This window comes from Alosa sapidissima, chromosome 5 (genome assembly GCF_018492685.1).
Source record: "Alosa sapidissima isolate fAloSap1 chromosome 5, fAloSap1.pri, whole genome shotgun sequence".
In the NCBI taxonomy this organism is placed as follows: Eukaryota; Metazoa; Chordata; class Actinopteri; order Clupeiformes; family Clupeidae; genus Alosa; species Alosa sapidissima.
The window spans coordinates 33,574,735-33,588,082 of record NC_055961.1 but is presented as its reverse complement, the minus strand read 5'-3'; the positions used below and the strand labels follow the sequence as shown (position 1 = coordinate 33,588,082).

The following is a 13,348-nucleotide window of genomic DNA, read 5'->3' as shown; positions in this document are numbered from 1 at the left end:
TTAACACACACATCAAAGTCCTTAGCAACCAGAAATTCCACTAGGCTATTCACAACCTCATAGACATCCACAGACTCATTCTTACTTTGTTTGATGACACATACATCAGTTACATATGTACAAAGAGCTATGATATGCCCTATCTTGAAAAACCCTTGCCGAATCATACACATGTTCTCTAAAATTTCATGCACTGTTACATGATACGCCTTGTTAACGGAGGATCCCATATTCAGTAGATCGGACCATTCTTCAGACAATGATCTAGCAAGCGTCATTTGATTTTTTAAGGCTTTAAAATGATGGTAAGGTACAGCAATATCAGTTGCATAACATGTAGATTCGTCTGCTATGACATTACACAGTAAGGCTGTTAGCTCATATTTCACACGCTCTTTTGGTGGGCCTGAACCACAGCACCAATTCCCCATTACCGTTAATTGTCCCAATATGTCAGAGTTTCAAGAATAATGTTTGTATCACAATCCTGTATGTGATTTTCCTTGAAAGTGTGTAAATACCCACAGATGTATGGTTCCCCTGTTAATTCGTAGACGATAGCTTCTACAGACCCCCAAATTTTTTGGGGATGGGTCTGATAGCCGTAATGTCCCAATAGATGATTCACGCTTTGCAGTAGAGGTCTTTTGTATAGCCGATGTTTTATATCCTCAACATTTGTTTGGAAGTAGTACGCATCTGGTTCAAAGAGGCAAGAATGTTGAATCTGGCTGGGGTGGTTTACTTGACATCCAAAACAGTCCCCCTGTAACTTCTGCGTGATGATGTGTTGCAGTGTAATACACACACAGGCCTTGATAAGTCCAAGAGGTAGCTCTGCCAAACAACCAACAAGGTCTTCACCAGTAGCTTTAGAAGTCCCGGTTCCATCTGCTGATGATACAGGGTTTAATGACACACCAATCTCTGAGTCTTCTGAACAATCTATCATCCCCACCCCACCGCAGGTATTTTGAAAGTATACACACGCATCAGTCATCTTAACATCTGTTGAAGGCATCACGACAGTTCTGAACGTCTCGATGATCCGGCTGGTGTGATCGTATACAACCACTAACCATTCAAGGGGTGTAGTCTGGAGGGCGGCGACTTCTCCGCTACCCAATCATGTGTGACCTCTCCTTTATCTTCAGAGTCGTTTTTGTTACCGGTAGGAGGTACACCCGCAGGGGCGTCATCATCCCCAAGATGGCATTCTCTAACATCCTCTTTATCATCCGTCAAAGTTAGCATCGCAAATCTCTCACACAAGTAATCCATGTCATAATGTATCATTTCTTGTTCAATTACTGATTCCTCTTGATAAAACATACTTCTTGAACTTTGATCCACACCATCAGGCCAAACATGCGCTTCAGTCATTTCAACTTCATCCACATATAGAGACATTGTATGATCTTCACAACAGCTCTGAGAGTAAAGGAACCCTTCGTATGAAAACCTCTTTTTAAGCTTCATGAACGAGGGGGCGCTGATTCCGGAGCGGCTTCTTCACAATGGTTGGCCAGTTCCAGATCATCTTGGCACGTCTGGAAGAGACATGCCTTGACGCCCTGGTATCTTTCCAAACCAGCACTCCATTTGAACAATCTATCAACCTTTTTGAAAACATCACTTAGAACATGCCGGTCTTTCCAAAGATACTCCACTTTAGGTGTATATGCGAATTCATTCAAATCTTTTTCATTATAATATGTAGGTCTTCTGTATGTGTCGTGCCGTCTATCTAAACACAGGTGCAATCCCCTCTGAGACACACCACACCAGACTGAGTCAGATCACAGCTACAAATTTTATTACAAGGGTCAGCAGCCACACACATTCAGCAAAATGAGCAGCACCTCAGCAATACACCAACATGAATCCCGCCCGCCCACATGTACATCAGGCGTACCTCTGAACGAAGAGATTAGCATTACCAGCCCCCCACTAGTAATTTAGGAGCCACACATAAAATGCAGTCAGAAATGTTCACACTATACATCCACATAGAAAACCACAACTCAAATGAAAACAAAAGAAAAATAAGTGCTGTAACACCACTCAGGGGATACCAAATCCCAGGACCCTGCCACACATACAGTCACTACAAGGATATTCACACAGGTGAAAATGGGAGAATCAGCACAACAGTTCCACACAATGCCACACTTTTAAATAGTCACCCTTTCCCGTCCTGCACATACATGCCCTCCTAACTACTAAGCTTACAGCCCCACCCAACAAAACCCGTACATTAATAAGAGGTGCTTGCGAGGTCCTAGCCCACCCCTCTGAGCGGGTGTAGGCCTACTGTCTGACCAGATAGAGGGAAGAGTTAATCAAATTTGGTCGGCGGCAGTCCCCCACGCCGACTAAAATAAAAAGTCAAAACCAGCACAGTCAATAACACCAACCGCAGCCCCACCAACCAGTGTCCTTAGCACAGTCCAGTCTTCAGGGGGCGGGGCGACGGCGATCCACTGGCTCTCGGTAGCCTGCGTTCCAGTTGCCTACCGCTCCACTGCACACCCATACGCTGCCGGAGAAAGGGAGAAACTCAGTCCACACATACAACCGCAAGTCAGCCCACTCACTCCAGCTTAGACAATGGTATAAATTACTTTCCTCTAAGTAGGCGATCACTCGCGTTGCACTCCCTCTCCCTCTACGATGCCACTTCCGGGTTTGCGTCGGCTACTGCTTTCAGATCTGTACCTCCAGGAGACAAAACACATTCTCACACACCGAAATACCCCTTGATGGCCCATTCACACAGGCATACAGAAGCAGGAGAAAGCACTTCCCTTAAGTCGGCATGTAAACATGCTCTTCTCCCACACCGATCGGCTGCTGAAGGATTGTTGTCATTTCGTTGCTCCTCTCTGTCGCAGCGTGATGACGCCACTCCTCTCGAGCCCCCTGGGAAAACGAGTCCTCTCCCGGTCAGGGACGTCCCGTATAAAAAGGATTGTTCCCGCCACCGTCCCAATCTTTCAATTAACAAGCTGTGTGCGATTTGTCCATTCAAGGAGTTCCAACGCAGTCCACACAGCCAGCCAGCAATCACACATAATTAATTACCTTACAGATTACACTGGATTACACACATATTTCCCTCCACCAATTTACCCACACATAACATAAAACATCGCTATGCCCCAGTCATCATACGACATATGCACTGCTAGACAGGCGAATGAAATCCTGTGGACAGTTAGCATACATGTGGTAAGACTTGACATAGGCTGGACTATTCCATGATGCTGTGTAGCGACTGTCCATAGCAGGCTGTACAATATCCTTCCAAGAGTCCCTAAACATCACCCAATCTGCATCACAAAATGAAATGTGCGCCATGTCGTCTGAAAACGCCAAATCCGGAGATGTCAATGCGTATAGCTTCACACTGCGATCTTCCTTGTCAAAAACATAGCCTCCGATGCGCCCATCGTTCAACAACCATTGGTATTCCACGCCATCATTAGGTTTACTCAGAAAATTAACAAAAGTTTCAGGTCTCCTCCTTTGCGGTGCATAAGTCATTTCAGGATTCGATAGCTTAGCGCTAACAGGGGTGAGTGTAATCCGTCTCTTTGATTTTGCCGATTCAATCATGTCAGCCATGGTAAGTTCTGTTCAAAATCACTGCTAACAATGATAGCTATACATCACCCACAGCTTTTATAATCTCAATCCTAGAGACACGCCGGGGCAAAACACACCCACTACAAAAGGGTTTATAGATAACCAGGCGTCTGCATACAGACGTCACTACTCATAAACAGGTCTTTTACAATGTTATCAGCACTAGTGTACGTAGGTAGTAGGCAGACCCCCGACATGAAAGGGGTCTCAAACAACACACTCAGAGACATGCCCGGACAAAACACCACCCCTACAAAGTAGGATGCATTGCATACCATTGAAGCCCTGCAGCCGAAATAGCTCAGTTGGGAGAGCGTTAGATTGAAAATCTAAAGATCCCTGGTTCGAATCAGGGTTCCGGCAACTCCATTTTCTTTTTTTTTGTATTTAGCCCCATTTACCACTAAACATATACAACTCTTACAAAGTTTATCTGATCCCCCATTATCCACAAAACACACATGGGGGGTTGGGGGCCAATATGGCCGCCCAGGGGTTTGACATCAGGCACATGACTGTCACATGACACTACATCCAATATGGATGCCAAGGGGGCGTGGCATTGTTTGACACCAGACACATGACTGTCACATGACTTTACATCCAATATGGCCGCCCAGGGGTTTGACACCAGTCACATGACTGTCACATGACTCACAAAACAATAACAATAACAAACAACACGTGGCGACAACCACGTGGCTAATTTGCATAAAAAGGAGGCGTGGTTATGACGTGATTTATGACGTTTCAGGGGGCGGGGCTTATTTTGACAGATAGTTCATGATAATAACTACTGCTAAATATTGGCAGGTATGCAAATAACATGATACCCATGCAGAAAAATGGTAATGACCATGATAATGACGCCCCAACCCTAGGTCTCATTCCAACAAATCCGGCCCACTAATATGAGTTTGACACCCCTGACTTAGTGCAAGTATAAGTATATATACTTTTTTGATCCCGTGAGGGAAATTTGGTCTCTGCATTTAACCCAATCGGTGAATTAGTGAAACACAAACAGCACACAGTGAACACACAGTGAGGTGAAGCACACACTAATTCCGGCGCAGCTGCCTGCTACAATGGCGGCGCTCGGGGAGCAGTGAGGGGTTAGGTGCCTTGCTCAAGGGCACTTCAGCCGCGTCCCACTGGTCGGGGCTCGAACCGACAACCCTCCAGTTACAAGTCCAGAGTGCTAACCAGTGGGCCATGGCTGCTCACAAGTTGCACTGCAAGTTAGCTTCGGTTAGCTCCCATTTCACCAAAAAAAGTTTTCACCGTCTTAACGCAATGAAGATCACAAAACCCACTTTAAGTAAGATGACAAGTGTGTTGGGCTAAACAAATGCACCATCAATATCTTGGTCATAGTCCAACAACTTAAAGGAACACGCCAACTTATTGGGCAGTTATCTTATTTGCCATCTACCCCAGAGTCAATAGTGCCTTCAGTATTAGGCTACCCAGTCTGACTATAGCTAAAAGGGAACTGAGAGTCTCATCATGTGGGCAGAAGATGGTGATACTTTTACCAAACTTTTAGGGGGATTTACTACGGAAGCCGAGAGAGGCCACGTCATATCATTATTTTTTTCACCTTGTTATCTCGAGATATCAAAATAATTAAATCGTGATATCGGGAAAACAACACAATTAATTTGTGATCACGGGAAAACGAACAAGAAAACGTCACACCCCTTTGCTTGATGAAGAGAGTAAATTTAAGAAGATCAATAGTGTGAAGAAGTGATAGTTTATAGTGTAAAATGGAGTTTTATGAAGCTTTGAAGAGAGGGGGGTAGCAGAGGAAACATCACCAGGATGATAGAGGACAAGGTGAAACGTGTTCAAACTTAACAAACGTACCCTATCTGAGCATAAATTTAAAGCTCACCTGTTGCATCTAGCAGCAGGCGAGGGCGGGACTATAGCTAGCTACCTAGCTACCAACGCTGGCAGCCAGCACTACAGTTTTCTTTTCCACTGGTGTGGTTAATGCAGTAGTGCCTTGATTATGCCAGATATGCAGTAACTACAACATCCAAGCTAATACCTACCAAGCAGTTAGTGAAGCTACTACGTTCTGCCTTTGTTTACCCGGCTTAGACGCGGTATATGGTCTGCCTTTGTAGCCCCATCCGAATCTACCTTCTGCCTATGAATCAATAGCTTCGAGCACGGGCATTCCTTATCACAGACCACCAACAAGCCAACAACATAATAGCTGCGATCATTAAACAGAGACACATGCCACAATCCCGAGGAAAAACTCGTGGTGTCTCTAGCTTTGAAAAGCAAGTATCCAGATAGCAGTAATGAACATGGTAAAATATGAATACCTAACCTGGCAAATAACACGTAACGTTAAATCAATGAATTGCCATAAATTACTAGCTAGCAATCCGCTAGCTGCTAGCATATTAAACAATTTTAGCCTACCTTCTCCCTTGAAGGCTATACATTATAGCATCGTCTATCCACTCTCTGTGGAAAACGCCGTCATAATCCAATTATGATAATGTAGCTGTTTTGTTTCTTTTCTCACGCTATTTTGGTTTCGGAGAACTAGTCCAAATTGTGAAGTTACCAAGATTACTCATTCAGTTAGCACTAGCGACTCCAGGTTAACTCACTGTTAGTTTAGCATTCTTAACTCCTCAGGAGAGCCACGCTGCCTGCAGCCACAAGCCACAGGTTTTGAATAAAATGTAATTTCCTACATCACATGGTTTAAGTAAACAACCACGATAGCCAATAAAGTTCAAGGGTTGAAAAACAACCACCCATGTGTTGATTTCATTGGCAGTCACCTCGGTTCACGTCAGAAATTTAACCCATGAATAGCACACACACACACACATACCGGTACACACACTCCACCACCAGCGCTTCTCTGCAGGTCCAAAGACGCACATATCGGTTTTAGGCATGATGACATGTGGATTTACAATTTCTCTTGCCTCCCTTGTCAATAAGGAATATGTAGGCTACTTGATGTTGAAAACACTTTATTAAGCCAATGCGTGCAAGAACAGATACACCCAGTGAGACCACCCACAACCTCATAACAGAAAGTGTTTAAATATTTTGAGTAGGCCTAAACTGTTCGCCAAAAGGCCATCATCTCTGGTCCCAGCTTGATAAAAACAAAAGTAGGCTCTGATATAGCCTAGTCTACTGTATGACTTCAACGAGGTGATCTTTAGTTTCGTTCTGTTTACAGTATCTCACTGCCACTTGCCGGCAGTACCGGCAACGCTACAGCGGACTTAAACTGCCACCTCGTGGCGATAAGTTACATTACATTTCACGCAGCTGCGTGAATCACGGAAAGAGCGAATGAAGTGGCCACTTCTAAATGGGACCCACTGTATGTGTTAACACAGCCAATATATTTTTTCAAATGAGCTTCATAAACATACAATACTGCACTACAAAAACGCAAACATCTGAATTATACTTCTCCCTTCACCCAAAATGATGAAGGTGAAAGGAAGTTATTAAAGGAACCGTATGTAGGATTTTGGCCAAAACTGGTACTACAATCACTTTCAAAATACTGTAGAGCGGTGTACACCGCAGATGTGGTAGAGCAGAGCTGGCAACCCATATGCCGAAACACTACTGACTTTGTGATTACTAGATAGGTGGAGGGTGGCGAATCAAGCTAAAACACAAATATGTAAACATCAACATCAGTTGAGGGCTGCAACTTCACTTTTTTAAATGACGATATCCTGGCCGGACTACTGTTGTCAGTGATATAAGTATTTGAAATTAGCATGATTTCCTAATGTCTAGTGACAAATCAGGGCCATTTTATGATTAATTGAATTACATTTCTTACATACGGTTCCTTTAAGCCTTGGCTGTATTTATTTAGCTGTATTGGCTGTGTTATTTCTTTTTTGTGGGATGTCCAATTTATATGTAGAAACGCACATTTGCAAAGGAGACTTAGAATGTTGTCGTAAAAGTGGCTCCCCTTTTGATTTTGCACTGCCAATGTGGCTCTTGTGAAAAAAATAGTGAGGATCACTGTTCTCAAAACTTTAAACAATATTTAGGCCTATACCCATCCAATGATTTTTTGTGCCAACGTTTTAACATGGAATTAGAGCTATACATTTTGCAAGAAAGAAACTGCAACAACAACCCATTTGTTTTGTAGGCCTACATGTTTTGTCACTCAAAGTTTTTGGTTTGCAGTAAAAAACTGGTTACCCATATCAGGACCAGTTCTGTCTACAGATGAAATGATCTTTGGTTCCTTAAGGGGAAACCCAGATAAGTTTTTGCTGGTGAATGAATTAATTGCTGTGTTGTTGTACATGATTCAATGTAATAAATAAATAAATAAATAAATAAATAAAACTTTTAGGCATGATGTGTTTCATTTTTCAAACAAAGCACCAAGGTGGCTTTCTGACTGATTACATATACTATACTATCAATATGCACCAAAATGTATGAAGAATGCTTGCAGCTGCTTCTTATTGAATCATCAATGGCATAAAGAATTAAGGCAGTTCTGAAGGCAACAGGTGGTCTAGCCTGGTATGGTTTACCTAATGATTGGTTAGGTGAGTGTATTAGGTCTGATAAATCTGAGAATCTGCAACTATGTTTTGATAAGATTTTTTTTTACACTCTCAGGTGGACCATGACGTTATGGCTGTAATAGATGATGACACCTTGTCCAGGTATATACCTCATCTGGGAGACAGAGTGTTTGCCAGGAACTGGACCAATGGCGAATGCCATGAAGACAGGAGGAGAATTCTCATTGATCGTCTTCGGTCGAAAATGAAACTGCCCTGCAGTGGCCCAGCACCAACAGCCACGCAAACCCATTCTCGCAAAAGTTTTGGCGTTGGGAACAAGAATGCGGAAAAAAATACAAGAAAGATAGAAGTAGGGTGGATGAATTATCATAATGGTGTTTTAAAACAAGTTAGACGTCCAACTGGAGGTGGCACAAGAGAGGTTATAGTGAGGAAAGATGAAACAATGAAAAACATCCTTGAGGATGGAAAGAGAATGTTTTTCCCGAATGGAAAATCCACGAAAGGGCAAGTGGATGACTTTGAGTTTACACTCTGTGTCATGGGTTCAGAGGAGCCTTTAGAAGACACACTGTCTATATGATCTGACTCGGCACAAAATACTTAGATTGTATGTCTGCACTAAGAAAAAGAATTCAGAAACTAATTTCAATGACACACCTCGACAGGACAGTTCACTTGTGGAGAACACTTGCATTACCCTCCAGAGTTCTTCAAGCTTCCCCGATTGCCAGATATCTCTCCATAGCCCTGTAATGCCTGTTGTGCCTCATGAAATGGCACAGCTCATGTCTACCTCCAGCCCTGTTATGTCTACATGTGCAGCTGTCATTCCACATTCAAATGAGGATGATGAAGAAGTTCAGTTTCTTGGTGATTCTGTGGTGATCCTGTGTGATGACGCTAGTGACACTCTAGTCTATACCCCAGAAGTTCCCCCTCAGCTTCTATTTGAAAATTTGCTAACAGATAGTGATGTTAGTCCGATGTGTGATGACTCCAGCTCCTCTTTCTATGAAAACCCTGAAAATGTTGCAGAGAGGCAGACCCTCACTATTCGTTCAGCCCACTGCATGTCAGATTTGATTAAGGCTTTTTCTGACCCCAACATCCTGGATGCTAATGTATCTTTTCAGCGGGTTCTGGAAAATGGTGACATTGAAAACGGGGTGGGCAATGGACTCAACATGGACTGTCTTACTGAATTCTGGGGTAAATTTTACTTATCGAGGACCTGTGGCACCACATTCAAGGTGCCTACCTTACACCATACGTATAAAGAAAGAGAATGGGAGGCAGTGGCTCGAATTGTTGCCTTTGGTTGGCAGAAGTACAAGTATCTTCCTATCGAGCTGGCACCACCATTTCTACTAGAGGCCTTCTCCATACCCACCTCTACATGCAGCTTGATGGAAGCGTTCTTCAGCTACATCAGCCCAAGTGAAAAAGATGCCCTCACAGAGGCTTTAAATGATTTCCACCAAGCCGACTTAGATGAGCTGTTAACAATACTTGGCAGTCACAGCTGCACATCTCTACCTACAGAGCTGAATTTGGCCAAACTTCTTGATGAAATTGCACACAAGGAACTTGTGCAAGAACCGGCATTCATTATCAAGTGTTGGAAGCCAATCTTGAAAAGTATTACCGAAAGAGACTCTTTGACAACTGAGGTTATGGCAAAGACCCTCGTTGATTTGAAGCCTAAGGCCAGGAATGTGACCAAATGCACCAACTTCCCGAGAGAAATGTCACATGCAGAGAGGACAACGTCTCTGCATCTTCTTCGCTTCATTCGTGAGATGAATGATCCAGAGATTGGACTCTTTCTAAGGTATTGCACTGGTTCTGACCTTTTCCTAGGAAAAATTATTCAGGTGACTTTTGTAAACATGCCTGATTTTGCAAGGCGTCCAGTGGCACACACATGCTCTTGTGCCCTGGAGTTGGCTTCAAACTACACCACTTTTTCTGAATTTAGATCAGAATTCTTGCCTGTATTGAAAAGTGGAATATGGGTAATGGATATGGCCTAAAATTATTTCATTTTAGACACGTAATGCATACAGGATCCAGGCTCCATTTCGAATACAGTATGTGACGTGTCATCTAATTGGTCATTGCCTTTTTATAAATATGAGACACTTGGAGCTTTGTTGAAGCCCAGTATTAATAGGTTCTTTTGATATTATCCCAATCTGTGTGTTTTGCAATGTAGTGTCTTATTTTTGTCTTGGAGTTGTGAAAATGATTGAAATGTATTTCCATCAAATAATTGACTAATTATTATTATCCCATTTTCAGTCCATATTCTGTAAAATATATCCACCATAGACTGAAGAAACTGTTTCCTAGTATGGGTATGCCCCATGAAAAGCTACAGATCCCTCTAGTTTTGGGCAGTGTTCCACTCCTTTTGTGTGTGTTTGACTCATGTTTTATGTCAATGACTATGTCAATGTTTTAATGAAATCCTGTTCTGTTTGATAGATACCCACCAAATCTCTTCATTATTTAACCTTACTGGTCTAAGTTTTGCTGCTTCCATCTTGATCTCTTTAATAAATATGTTATAGTTTGACGGATATAGTTTTGTTGGTTTTGAAGTGAGAATAACACCCAATTAAATAAAAATCCCTGCTTGGATCTCCTGAATTTTGGAAATGTATTTAATGAAATGCACGAGAGTGCGACAGTTTTCTATTGTTCTTAAGCATTGTCTTTTTAATTAATTGTGAAATGTAATAACAATAAATATATTTTGTTTTCACAAATGATATGTTGTTCTTGCACTACCCCCATCAAATAGAGTCAAAATTGAAAGTTTGTGAAACCCTTAGAATTATTTAGTTTTCCTTTGTGTTATCATGTAGGCACAATTAAGCAAGCACACTCACAGTTTGGACGAAATGCAATGTTATTGAAAACATCCATAAAACTTGCAAAGGGAGAAAATTAGTGAATCCTTGGAATGAAATGTTTTTTAAGCCTCTTTTGACGACAAAAGCCTACAATACATACACATATATACATACACTCACTTAACCAAACCATGTGCGTGGAAATACACAGGCAAACAGTGACTCAATGACATCACTCATCAAGTCCTTCCAGGAGTGCTTTTATCACTGGTCTCAGGTGTTTGTATAGGTGTATTGCTCCTTCGGCATCATGACGGCGAGTCAGGTTGTGTTCTTCCATCACCAGCAAGCACAGGTCATGTAGATCAATGTCACAGGGAATATCTGTTTTCCACTGGCAGATGTCTTCATCTAGGATTGTGCTAATTCTGTCCATTTCAACTGGATGAAGATAATTCTGTGCATGATACAGCTCAGGTACATTGTACATCATCACTGGCTTTCCATGGTAGAGATCACGGCCATTACTCCCCGAATGCGATGGTTGTCCCACATTCGCACCACTGTGTCCAGCTCTTCCTAAGCCACACACCGATAGTGAGACAGACAGACAGACAGATACCAGTAGGATTAAGCGCGCACACACACACACACACACACAGATCATGGAGTATCAGGCCTGAAAAACCTTTTCTAGATATTTTTTCTTAAAGTAAAAAATACAAAAGTGATTTGACCATAACATAATTGGTCAATGTTAAAAAAAGTCAATGTTAGGCTACACTTTAAACACTGCTAAAAAAATGCAAGAGCTTGACTGTAAGCAGATACATGGTGAAGGCCTTGTGCAAATCCACCATTCAATGAAATCTAGTAGCCTAGCTGAAGCAGTGTACCAGCAGCGCATTTGCGCTCTGTCTAGCATAACTCGCAGCAAACATCTGTGATTGGCAGCCTGCGGTACGCACTGGCTAAGCTATTACGCACAACTATTACGCACTCATCCAAATGGAAAACGCCATTACCTGTACAATCTTTAGGAAACAGAACTGAATGAGACCCTTGTCGATAAAATCGCCACTGAAATCACCGGTAGCTTGAAACTCTCTGAAGACGTCTCTCCAGTAGTCCACATTCTGCCTCCTATACATCCCCCACCAACTTTCGATCCTCTGGTTTGCTGTGCTTCTTCCTTGTATAACACAAGGGGTACCATGGACCTCTCCAGTGTCATCTTCCCTGAAAAACATCTGCAGCCTGTTGGCATGGACATTCTCTGTCCCACGGTCTGATCTCAGGATCTTTGAGCAGCCTCCAAGTTTGGTAACAGCTTCAACATAATAGGCAGCAATGACGCAGGGGTTGCTATTGGTGGAGTTCGCTTTCATCCAAATAATGTGCCTTGAAAATCCATCAATGCACCCGTTCACGCCAATGCCAAAGGGGGTCAGCTTGTCATAAGAGTCCATGTGCCACATATAATTGGGCCCCGGAACACTGTAGGATCTCCTACGTAGCTTCTTACCTTTCCGAAGCGCAACAGCCTCGGGGTCAAGGGTGGTCTGGATCTCGCATACAGCATCCCGAGTGACACGGAGCCCAGCTAAACGGCACCTTTCATGCATCATTCGGTAGCCATGAAGCCGACCTGGCCCTTGCATCTGCTTTGAGATAAAATCAACGACCTCAGCTGGATCATTGTATCTCCGCCGGTAAAGACGGAGCCGGGCCAGTCTTCTGCGGAGGTGCCGCGGACTAATCTTAAAATTATTCCCAATTAGGAGACGCAGTGCTATCTCCCCCTGCGTCAACCCCTGATCAAAATATTCCCCTATCAGCTGGTCGATTATTCCTGACATGATGAAGGAAAAGGAGAAGTAGCCCACAAACTTGGAAGAAGTCAAGCAAAAAGGGGGCGTGAGTCGTGACAACCTGTTGTTTTCTCAAGATCTCGATTTAATTATGTTGTTTTCCCGTGATCACGAATTAATTGTGTTGTTTTCCCGATATCACGATTTAATTATTTTGATATCTCAAGATAACAAGGTGAAAAAAATAATGATATGACGTGGCCTCTCTCGGCTTCCGTAATTTACAGCAGTACAAATGACATTCACTTCCTGTGTTCCACGGTTAGAAATGTCACCATAAATGCTAACAAACTGCACCTCAAAGTTGATTGGATGTTATGACTATTTGTGGGCCTTTTAGCATAGACCTCTCCGGAATAAGTCCCGCCTCCGAAACATCCGTGTCCACCCAACTTCC

General features: G+C 42.9%; 1 long non-coding RNA gene and 1 other non-coding gene across 2 annotated transcripts; one reads left to right on the top strand and one right to left on the bottom strand.

Annotated features, from left to right (window-relative positions):
* Positions 1–1,794: 1,794 nt before the first annotated feature.
* Positions 1,795–3,171, bottom strand: LOC121708733. The gene is made up of 2 exons (XR_006031750.1): positions 2,625–3,171; positions 1,795–2,539 (listed from the first exon to the last, which is right to left on the bottom strand). It is a non-coding gene; the product is annotated as an uncharacterized LOC121708733 (long non-coding RNA).
* A 767-nt stretch (positions 3,172–3,938) lies between these two features.
* On the top strand, positions 3,939–4,011 carry trnaf-gaa. Its single transcript has one exon. It is a non-coding gene; the product is annotated as a tRNA-Phe (tRNA).
* Positions 4,012–13,348: the final 9,337 nt, after the last annotated feature.